The following is a 12,167-nucleotide window of genomic DNA, read 5'->3' as shown; positions in this document are numbered from 1 at the left end:
TCACACACACCTTAATTCCACTCTTTTATATACGCATGTCTGGAGTTCCGGGAGCTCGTTCTCAACGTTCTGGGGATAATCATAGCTGTGCTGATAGCATTAGCCGAAACGCCCCCCCCCCCACACCACCACCACCCCACACACACACATTAGCTCCTCCATTCATTCACATGTACACGCCGGCTGCTCCGGGATCTCCACGCCGACGTTTCGGGGATCGATGTCCGGAGAAGGTGCACCATTGCCGGTCTGCGGTGTCCTGTAGACCCCCCCCCTCCATACACACATGCAATACGCCTTGAAACGCATCGCTCGCACCGGCGTCCTACTGCCCCCAAACTTCCCATCCTCTGCCATTGAGAAGAGAAACATTACCTCCACTCCTCCATTCCTCCGCTTCTCCGCTCCACCGCTCCTCCGCTCCTCCGCGATGGGCCCTGGTACCCCCCCCCACCTAAAGAAACTCTCACACATACACACACGAACACACTCACACAGACACAAAAACAAACAAACACACACACACACACACACACACACACACCTTAACTCATCTTAGCTGTGCTAATAGCATTAGCCGAAACGCATCTACAACCAAACAAACATTAGCTCATCCACTCATTCACATGTGTGTGCCCAATGGTCCGGCAGCTCCAATCATACGACCGGGGGATCTATGTCCGGAGAATGTGAGCATTAGCCCGTCAAAGGGGTTCTTCTGCCCCCAAGCTTCCCCGCCTCTGAGAGAAGAAACATTACCTTCGCTCCTCTGCTCCTCCGCTTCTCAGCTCCACCGCTCCTCCGCTATGGGCCCTGGTACCCCCCCCCCCCCCCACCTAAACAAACTCTCACACAAAATCACTCACACACACACATAAACACACAAACACACACACACACACATACACACACACCTTAACTCATCATAGCTGTGCTAATAGCTTTAGCCGAAACGCATCCACAATCAAACAAACATTAGCTCATCCACTCATTCACATGTTTGTGCCCTGGTACTCCGTGTCCGCGACCCCCCCCCCCCCCCACCAAAACAAACTATCACACACACTCACACACACACACACACACACACACACTGACACACATACACACATTAAGTCATCATAGTTGTGCTAATAGCATTAGCCGAAATGCATCCACAACCAAACAAACATTAGCTCATCCACTCATTCACATGTGTGTGCCCAATGGTTCGCTTCTCCGCTCCACTGCTCCTCCGCTATGGGCCCTGGTACTCCCGATCCGCCGGACTCAGGAGAATTATGGGACGTGCTCCTGCCCTCCATCCGCTCCACAGCTCATCCGCTCCAGGCCCAGCTACCCCCTGTCCGCCCCCCCCCCCACCTAAACAAACTGTCACACACATATACACAAACGCACACACAAAAACACACAAACACACAAACACACAAACACACACACACACCTTAAGTCATCATAGCTGTGCTAATAGCTCCCAAGATTCCCCGCCTCTGAGAGGAGAAACAATACCTCCGCTACTCCGCTCCTCCGCTTCTCAGCTCCACCGCTCCTCGGCTATGGGCCCTGGTACCCCCCCCCCACCTAAACACACTCACTCACACACAAAAACACACAAACACACACACGCACACACACACACACACACATACACAAACACACCTTAACTCATCATAGCTGTGCTAATAGCATTAGCCGAAACGCATCCACTACCAAACAAACATTAGCTCATCCACTCATTCACATGTGTGTGCCCAATGGTCCGGGAGCTCCAATCATACGTCCGGGGGATCTATATCTGGAGAAAGCTCACAGTGGCTGGTCTAAGGCGTCCTACTGCCCCCAAACTTCCCATCCTCTGCCTTTGAGAAGAGAAAAATTACCTCCGCTCCTCCATTCCTCCGCTTCTCCGCTCCACAGCTCTTCCGCGATGGGCCTTGGTACCCCCCCCCCCCCCACCTAAACAAACTCTCACACACACACACACGAACACCCTCACACAGACACAAAAACAAACAAACAGACACACACACACACACACACACACACACAACTTAACTCATCATAGCTGTGCTAATAGCATTAGCCGAAACGCATCCACAACCAAACAAACATTAGCTCATCCACTCATTCACATGTGTGTGCCCAATGGTCCGGGAGCTCCAATCATACGTTCGGGGGATCTATGTCCGGAGAATGCTCACATTAGCCCGTCTAAGGGGTTCTGATGCCCCCAAGCTTCCCCGCCTCTGAGAGGAGAAACTATACCTCTGCTACTCCGCTCCTCCGCTCCTCCGCTCCTCCGCTTCTCAGCTCCACTGCTCCTCCGCTTTGGGCCCTGGAATTCCCGAACCGCTGGACATAAGCGAATCAAGGCCGGGCATCTGCCCTCCTCCGCTCCTCAGCTCATCCGCTCGAGGCCCTGGTACTCCCTGTTCGCGACCTCCCCCCACCTAAACAAACTCACACACACACACACACACAAACACACACACAGACACACACACACACACACACACCTTAACTCATCTTAGCTGTGCGAATAGCATTAGCCGAAACGCATCCACAACCAAACAAACATTAGCTCATCCACTCATTCACATGTGTGTGCCCAATGGTCCGGCAGCTCCAATCATACGACCGGGGGATCTATGTCCGGAGAATGCTCACATTAGCCCGTCTAAGGGGTTCTTCTGCCCCCAAGCTTCCCCGCCTCTGAGAGAAGAAACATTACCTCCGCTCCTCCGCTCCTCCGCTTCTCAGCTCCACCGCTCCTCCGCTATGGGCCCTGGTACTCCCCCCCCCACCTAAACAAACTCTCACACAAAATCACTCACACACACACACAAACACACACACACACACACATACACACACACCTGAACTCATCATAGCTGTGCTAATAGCATTAGCCGAAATGCATCCACAACCAAACAAACATTAGCTCATCCACTCATTCACATGTGTGTGCCCAATGGTCCGCTTCTCCGCTCCACCGCTCCTCCGCTATGGGCCCTGGTACTCCCGATCTGCCGGACTCAGGAGAATTACGGGACGTGCTCCATCCGCTCCACATCTCATCCACTCCAGGCCCAGCTACCCCCTGTCTGCGCCCCCCCCCCCACCTAAACAAACTGTCACACACATATACTCAAACGCACACACAAACACACACACACACACATACACACACACAAGAACACAAAAACACACAAACACACAAACACCCACACACACACACCTTAAGTCATCATAGCTGTGCTAATAGCATTAGCCGAAACGCATCCACAACCAAACAAACATTAGCTCATCCACTCATTCAAATGAATGTGCCCAGAGGTCCTGGATCTCCGGTCATACGTCCGGGGGATCTTTGAGAAGAGAAATATAATATCTCTCCTCCGCTCCTTCGCTTCTCAACACCTCCGCTCCTCCGCTATTGGCCCTGGTACTCCCGATCCTGCAAACTCAGGAGAATTGCGAGAGGTGCTTCTGCTCTCCTCCACTCCTCCGCTTCTCCGCTCCTCCGCTCCTCCGCTTTTCCGCTTTGGGCCCTGGAACTCCCGAACCGCTGGATATAAGGGAATCACGGGCTGGGCTTATGCCCTCCTCTGCTCCTCAGCTCATCCGCTCGAGGCCCTGGTACTCCCTGTCCACGACCCCCCCCCCCCACCTAAACAAACTCTCACACACACACACAGACACACTCACACACACACACACACACATACACGCACACCTTAACTCATCATAGCTGTGCTAATAGCATTAGCCGAAACGCATCCACAACCAAACAAACATTAGCTCTTCCACTCATTCACATGTGTGTGCCCAATGGTCCGGGAGCTCCAATCATACGTCCGGGGGATCTATGTCCGGAGAATGCTCAGATTAGCCCATCTAAGGGGTTCTGCTGCCCCCAAGCTTCCCCGCCTCTGAGTGGAGAAACAATACTTCCGCTACTCCTCCGCTTCTCAGCTCCACCGCTCTTCCGCTATGGGCCCTGGTACTCCCCCCCTCCACCTAAATAAACTCTCACACATACACACACAAGAACACACTGACACACACACATAAACACACAAAGACACACACACAGCTCAGCTCCACTGCTCCTCCGCTTTGGGCCTTGGAATTCCCGAACCGCTTGACATTAGCGAATCACGGGCCGGGCTTCTGCCCTCCTCCGCTCCTCAGCTCATCCGCTCTTGGCACTGGTACTCCCTGTCCGCGACCCCCCCCCCCCACCAAAACAACATCACTCACACACACACACAAAGACACTCACACACACACACACACACACACCTTAAGTCTTCATAGCTGTGCTAATAGCGTTAGCCGAAAAGCATCCACAACCAAACAAACATTAGCTCATCCAATCATTCACATGTATGTACCAAGAGGTCCGAGAGCCCCGGTCATACGTCCGGGGGAGCTATGTCCATAGAAGGCTAATATTGGCCAGTCTAAGGGGTCCTGCTGCCCCAAAGCATCCCCGCCTTTGAGACGAGAAACATAACTCTGCTCCTCCGCTCCTCCGCTCCACCGCTTCTCCGTTCTTCCACTCATCCGCTCCGCCGGTCATCCGCTCCGGGCCTTAGTACTCCAGAACTGCTGGACATAAGCCAATCAGGCTCTTGGCCCTGTTACTCCCTATCCGCGGGACTCTGGCGAAATATGGACCGTGCTTCCCCTCTCCTCCGCTCTCCTCCGCTTCTCCTCTCCTCCGCTCCTCCGCTCCTCCGCTGAGGTTCCTGGTACTCCTGACCGCTGGATTTAAGTGAACCGGCTCAAGGCCCTGGTACTTCCAATCCGCGGGACTGGCGAAATGTGGACCGTCCTCCCCCTCTCCTCCGCTCCTCCACTCATCCGCCCCTCCGCTCCTCCACTCCTCCGTACCTGGCCCTGGTACTCCTGAACTGCTGAACATCATTAAATCACGCTACAGGCCCTGGTACTCCCTGTCTCCGGGATTTGGGCATATTGTGGGCCATGCTTCCGCTCTCCTCCGCTCCTCCGCTCCTCCGCTCCTCCGCTCCTCCGCTCCTCCGCTCCTCCGCTCCTCCGCTCCTCCGCTCCTCCACTCCTCCGCTCCACCGCTTCTCCGTTCTTCCGCTCATCCGCTCCGCCGCTTATCCGCTCCGGTACCGCTCCGCCCTGGTACTCCTGAACTGCTGGACACAAGCGAATAAGGCTCCAAGCCCTGTTACTCCCTATCCGCGGGAATCTGGCGAAATGTGGACCGTGCTTCCCCTCTCCTCCACTCATCCGCACCTCCGCTCCTCTGTTCCGGGCCCTGGTACTCCTGAACTGCTGAACATCATTAAATCACGCGAAAGGGTCTGGTACTCCCTGTCTCCGGGATTTAAACATATTGTGGTCCATGCTTCCGCTCTCCTCCACTCCTCCGCTCCTCTGCTCCTCCGCTCCTCCGCTCTTCCGCTCCTCCGCTTCTCCGTTCTTCCGCTCATCTGTTCCGCCGCTCCCCGCTCCTCCGCTCCACCGCTTCTCCGTTCCTCCGCTCATCCGCTCTGCCGCTCATCCGCTCTGCCGCTCATCCGCTCCTGTCCCTGGTACTCCTGAACTGCTGTACAGAAGCGATTCAGGCTCCAGACCCTGGTACTCCCCTTCCACGGGACTCAAGCGAATTGCCGGCCGGGCTTCCGCTCACCTCCGCTCCTCCACTCATCCGCTCATCCGCTCCTCCGCTCCTCCGTTCCGGGCCCTGGTACTCCCGAACCGCTGGACATAAGCGAATCATGCTCCTGGCCCTGGTACTCCCTCTCCGCGGGATTTAGGCATATTATGGGCCGTGCTTCCGCTCTCCTCCGCTTCTCCGCTTCTCCGCTTCTCCGCTTCTCCGCTCCTCCGCTCCTCCGCTCTTCTGCTCATCTGCTCCTCCACTCCCCCGCTCCGGGCCCTGGTACTCCCAATCCGCGGGACTTGGGCGAATTGTTGGCCGGGCTTCCGCTCACCTCCGCTCCTCCGCTCCTCCGCTCCTCCGGTCTTCCGCTCCGGGCCCTGGAACTCCCGATCTTCGGGACTTCGGTGAATTCCGGGCCAGTCTTCTGCTCTCCTCCCCTCCTCCTTTTTTTCCCTCCCCCGATTTGGACCGTGGAACTCCCGAACCGGGCCGGGCTTCTGCCCTCCGCCTCTCCTCTGCTCATCCGCTCCAGGCCCTGGCACTCCCTGTCATCCAGTCATTCGCATGTGCGTGCCCGGAGGTCCGGGAGCTCCACTCAAATGTCCGGGGGATAAGGGTAAGGGGTCCTGCTCCCCCTCCCCCTCGCCGCCTCTGAGAAGAGAACATCTCCTCCGCTCCTCCGCTCCTCCGCTCCTCCGCTTCTCAGCTCCTCCGCTCCTCCACTGCGGAACCAGGTACTACCGATCCGCCAGACTCAGGCGAATTGCGGACAGGGCTTTTGCTGTCCTCCGCTCCTCCGCTTTGGGCCCTGGAACTCCCGAACCGCTGGAATTAAGCGAATCACGGTCCGGGCTTCTGCCCTCCTCCGCTCCTCACCTCATCCGCTCAAGGCCCTGGTACTCCCAGTCCGCGGGAACCCCCCCCCCCCCACCCACCAAAACAAACTCTCACACACACATAAACAGACGCACACACACACACACACACACACACACACACACACACAGACACACACCCATACACACACACACACACACACACACACACACACACACACACACACACACACGAACACCCTCACACAGACACAAACACACACACACACCTTAACTCATCTTAGCTGTGCTAATAGCATTAGCCGAAACGCATCCACAACCAAACAAACATTAGCTCATCCACTCATTCACATGTGTGTGCCCAATGGTCCGGCAGCTCCAATCAAACGACCAGGGGATCTATGTCCGGAGAAGGCTCACATTGGCCGGTCTAAGGGGTCCTGCTGCCCCCAAGCTTCCCCGCCTTTGAGAAGAGAAACATAACTCCGCTCCTCCGCTTCTCAACTCCTCTGCTCCTCCGCTATGGGCCCTGGTACTCCCGATCCTCCGAACTCAGGCGAATAGCGTGACGTGTTTCTGCTCTCCTATAAGCCCCTACACACTTCAAACACGGCTGTTATCATCCTGTTACTGCATTACAATGACACCCATTTGCTTTTGATCTCAGTATCTGCCACCGTACGGAAAAAGCGGGGGGGACGGGGGGGTGACGGGAGACATAAGGGCATTCGTTCTGTATGTAATCAGAAGTTAATAGTGTTAACGGTTTGCGAGAAATTCTTAATGCTAGACAAAAACAGAAAATTAAAAGGAAATAATTAAATAAATAGATATAAAAATAAAATTAAAAACTAAAAAAAAAAATTGTAAGGGGAATATAACATGTAATTAAGTTGGCCGTTCACAAGGAATCTCAGACATCAAACTGTTTTTAATTGAACATAAATAGTACACACAAATATACAAATGTACAAATAAACATGGCAAGGTAGAACTGAATGTCAATGAAACAACCAGGGATGAGGAAGCAACGGACATAAGGACATTTGTTCTGTATGTAATCAGAAGTTAATAGTGTTAACGGTTTGTGAGAAATTTACAGTGCTAGACAAAAAAAGAAATTAAAAGGAAATAATTAAATCAATAGATAGACAAATAAAAAATTAAAACGAAAAAAAGATTGCAAGGGGAATATAACATGTAATTAAGTTGTTTTTTGTTTTTTTTTTCCAAAAAAAGGAATCTCAGACATGGGTAACTGCATATTTTTTAGTTTTTGGATTTTTCCATAAGTTTTAAGGATTTTTTTTTTATAATTCAAAATCGTTTATGAAGAAATTAAAATTTGGGGAGCATTTTTGCATTCTGTTTTTGTGAATGAAGAACTTGGCCAGGCCTAAAAGAACATTGACACAGAGTTCATCTGTTATGTTGCTTATAAGTAAACCAAATGTGATATCATCTTTTGAGAGGGAAACTGGTGACGATGGAATGAGAATGAGAAAAAATATATGGTCAGTGGTTTCAATGTTGTCTTCACAAAATGTACAAATATTATCTTCAAAAGTAAAGCGTACCCGCAATAATTCCTTAGATGGGTAGATGTCATTCATAATTTAGAAGTGGGTCTCTTTTTGCCTTGGGGGGTATGGGTAGAGTCAGACACATAGTTTGCAGCGTGGCAATCGATTCCTTATCAAATTTATTTCAAATATTATTTTTGTTTTGACGTCCAGGGAATAAGTTTCCTGTGAAACATGTCCTAATAAAGGAGTTGCTGCACTTTCTGTCCAGAATTGAGATTCCCTGGAGTGATAGTCGGGGTAACTGTGGTTGTACGGTTCGGTGCGTCATTATATTTTTGGTCAGGAATACAAATTGTCGAGGCAGTGCGTTTCGTAACTTTATCAACTCTAATATGGGAGGCTTAAATCTGTGTGTAGTACAGAACTGTTCATAGTCTAGACGACTGCCATTGTCATCCATCAAGTCAATTATTGACCATATACCTTTCTCAAAGCATTCCTTGTAAAACAGAGGTTTGTTGCCACGCAGTACATATCTATTGTTCCAAATTATTGTACTGTGTGGTGAGAAATAGTGTACATATATCATTTTCCAGTATAATAGTATTTGTTTATGGAACTCTGAAAATTGGACAGGAATCTTGTTGATATCCAAGTCAGAGATAAGTAGAAGACTTAGGCTGCCGACTATGTTGAAAAAGTAGTTTGGAGTACAATACCAGAAAGAATGATGATGTTTGATCCAGGATTTCAACCAGTTCAACTTCAATGTCCCATTCAGGCAGTCCAACTTTATCACTTTCAGCCCTCCTTCACTTGTTTCTTTCACCATATGAGATTTTTTTAGATGGTGTGGTCTGTTCCTCCAGATAAAGTTGAAATTTATTTGGTTAATAGATTATATGAGTTGATTTGGAGCAGCATTGGAATACACTGGGTATATACATCTGGATAAACATTCCATTTTAGTCAAATATATCCGGCCTAATATTGATAAATCTCTTTGGAGCAATATATTCAATTTAGCTTTACTTTGATTCAGTTTAGATTCAATGTTCCTGGATTGATTTAACTTTTGGTCCTTAGATAGGAAAATGCTCAAGTATTTTATTTCTGATTTGATAGGAACATTGCTGATTTCCTTTAGTGGTGAGTCATGCAGCTCAAGAAGTTTGCATTTCTTTAAGTTTAATGACAATCCTGAAGCCTTGGAGAATGTTTTAATTTTTTCAACGCTTATTGGGACTTGATGTTCATTTTTCAAAACTAAGGTTGTGTCATCTGCCAGCAGGCTATTAACAATTTCTGTCCCCGACATTATTTCTGTCACACACATACACACACACACACACACACACACACACACACACACACACACACACACACACACACACACACACACTCACACACACCTTAATTCCACTCTTTTATATACGCATGTCTGGAGTTCCGGGAGCTCGTTCTCAACGTTCTGGGAATAATCATAGCTGTGCTGATAGCATTAGCCGAAACGCCCCCCCCCCCCCACACCACCACCACCCCACACACACACATTAGCTCCTCCATTCATTCACATGTACACGCCGGCTGCTCCGGGATCTCCACGCCGACGTTTCGGGGATCGATGTCCGGAGAAGGTGCACCATTGCCGGTCTGCGGTGTCCTGTAGACCCCCCCCCTCCATACACACATGCAATACGCCTTGAAACGCATCGCTCGCACCGGCGTCCTACTGCCCCCAAACTTCCCATCCTCTGCCATTGAGAAGAGAAACATTACCTCCGCTCCTCCATTCCTCCGCTTCTCCGCTCCACCGCTCCTCCGCTCCTCCGCGATGGGCCCTGGTACCCCCCCCCCACCTAAAGAAACTCTCACACATACACACACGAACACACTCACACAGACACAAAAACAAACAAACACACACACACACACACACACACACACACCTTAACTCATCTTAGCTGTGCTAATAGCATTAGCCGAAACGCATCCACAACCAAACAAACATTAGCTCATCCACTCATTCACATGTGTGTGCCCAATGGTCCGCTTCTCCGCTCCACCGCTCCTCCACTATGGGCCCTGGTACTCCCGATCCGCCGGACTCAGGAGAATTAAGAATAAGAATCAGAACAACTTTATTAATCCCGAAGGAAATTGCAGTGCTAGAGTTACAGAAAATATAACAGTAATAAATAATCAAAGAAAGGCAGAATTATAAATAAAAATAAACTATAAACTATAAAGTGTTTCAGTGAAACTATAAAGTGTCTTAGTAAGCAGTGACAAAACTATAAGTGTCTTAGTAACAAGTGAGTAATGAGTGCACAATAGTATGATAGAAGGGAACATTATAGTGTAGCTGTTATGAGATGACATGAAATTTTGCACAATGTAGCTGTTAAGAGATGAAATATTGCACAGTTTCTGAATATTGCACAGAAATGAGATATTGCACATTTTTGTTTGTTTTTAAGTTAAAGATAGGTTTTTATGGTTGCCGGCGGCTGAATGGGACGTGCTTCTTCCCTCCATCCGCTCCACAGCTCATCCGCTCCAGGCCCAGCTACCCCCTGTCCGCGCCCCCCCCCCACCTAAACAAACTGTCACACACATATACACAATCGCACACACAAACACACACACAGATACACACACACAAGAACACACAAACACACAAACACACACACACACACACACCTTAAGTCATCATACCTGTGCTAATAGCTCCCAAACTTCCCCGCCTCTGAGAGGAGAAACAATACCTCCGCTACTCCGCTCCTCCGCTTCTCAGCTCCACCGCTCCTCCGCTATGGGCCCTGGTACCTCCCCCCACCTAAACACACTCACACACACACAAAAACACACAAACACACACACGCACACACACACACACACACACACACACACACACACACACACAAAAACACACCTTAACTCATCATAGCTGTGCTAATAGCATTAGCTGAAACGCATCCACTACCAAACAAACATTAGTTCATCCACTCATTCACATGTCTGTGCCCAATGGTCCGGGAGCTCCAATCATACGTCCGGGGGATCTATGTCCGGAGAAGGCTCACAGTGGCCGGTCTAAGGCGTCCTACTGCACCCAAACTTCCCATCCTCTGCCTTTGAGAAGAGAAACATGAACTCCGCTCCTCCATTCCTCCGCTTCTCCGCTCCACCGCTCCCCCGCGATGGGCCCTGGTACCCCCCCCCACCTAAACAAACTCTCACACATACACACACGAACACTCTGACACAGACACAAAAACAAACAAACACACATACACACACACACACACATACACACACCTTAACTCATCATAGCTGTGCTAATAGCATTAGCCGAAACGCATCTACAACCAAACAAACATTAGCTCATCCACTCATTCACATGTGTGTGCCCAATGGTCCGGCAGCTCCAATCATACGACCGGGGGATCTATGTCCGGAGAATGTGAGCATTAGCCCGTCTATGGGGTTCTTCTGCCCCCAAGCTTCCCCGCCTCTGAGAGAAGAAACATTACCTTCGCTCCTCTGCTCCTCCGCTTCTCAGCTCCACCGCTCCTCCGCTATGGGCCCTGGTACTCCCCCCCCCCCCCACCTAAACAAACTCTCACACAAAATCACTCACACACACACATAAACACACAAACACACACACACACACATACACACACACCTTAACTCATCATAGCTGTGCTAATAGCTTTAGCCGAAACGCATCCACAATCAAACAAACATTAGCTCATCCACTCATTCACATGTTTGTGCCCTGGTACTCCGTGTCCGCGACCCCCCCCCCCCCCCCACCAAAACAAACTATCACACACATACACAAAGACACTCACACACACACACACACTGACACACATACACACATTAAGTCATCATAGTTGTCCTAATAATATTAGCCGAAATGCATCCACAACCAAACAAACATTAGCTCATCCACTCATTCACATGTGTGTGCCCAATGGTTCGCTTCTCCGCTCCACCGCTCCTCCGCTCCTCCGCTCCTCCGCTCCTCCGCTCCTCCGCTCCTCCGCTATGGGCCCTGGTACTCCCGATCCGCCGGACTCAGGAGAATTATGGGACGTGCTTCTGCCCTCCATCCGCTCCACAGCTCATCCGCTCCAGGCCCAGCTACCC

The sequence above is a fragment of the Fistularia commersonii genome, unplaced genomic scaffold (genome assembly GCF_037954325.1).
Source record: "Fistularia commersonii isolate RoL2024-O1a breed Wild unplaced genomic scaffold, RoL_Fcom_v1.0 HiC_scaffold_38, whole genome shotgun sequence".
NCBI lineage: Eukaryota > Metazoa > Chordata > Actinopteri > Syngnathiformes > Fistulariidae > Fistularia > Fistularia commersonii.
This window is presented reverse-complemented; position numbering follows the sequence as displayed.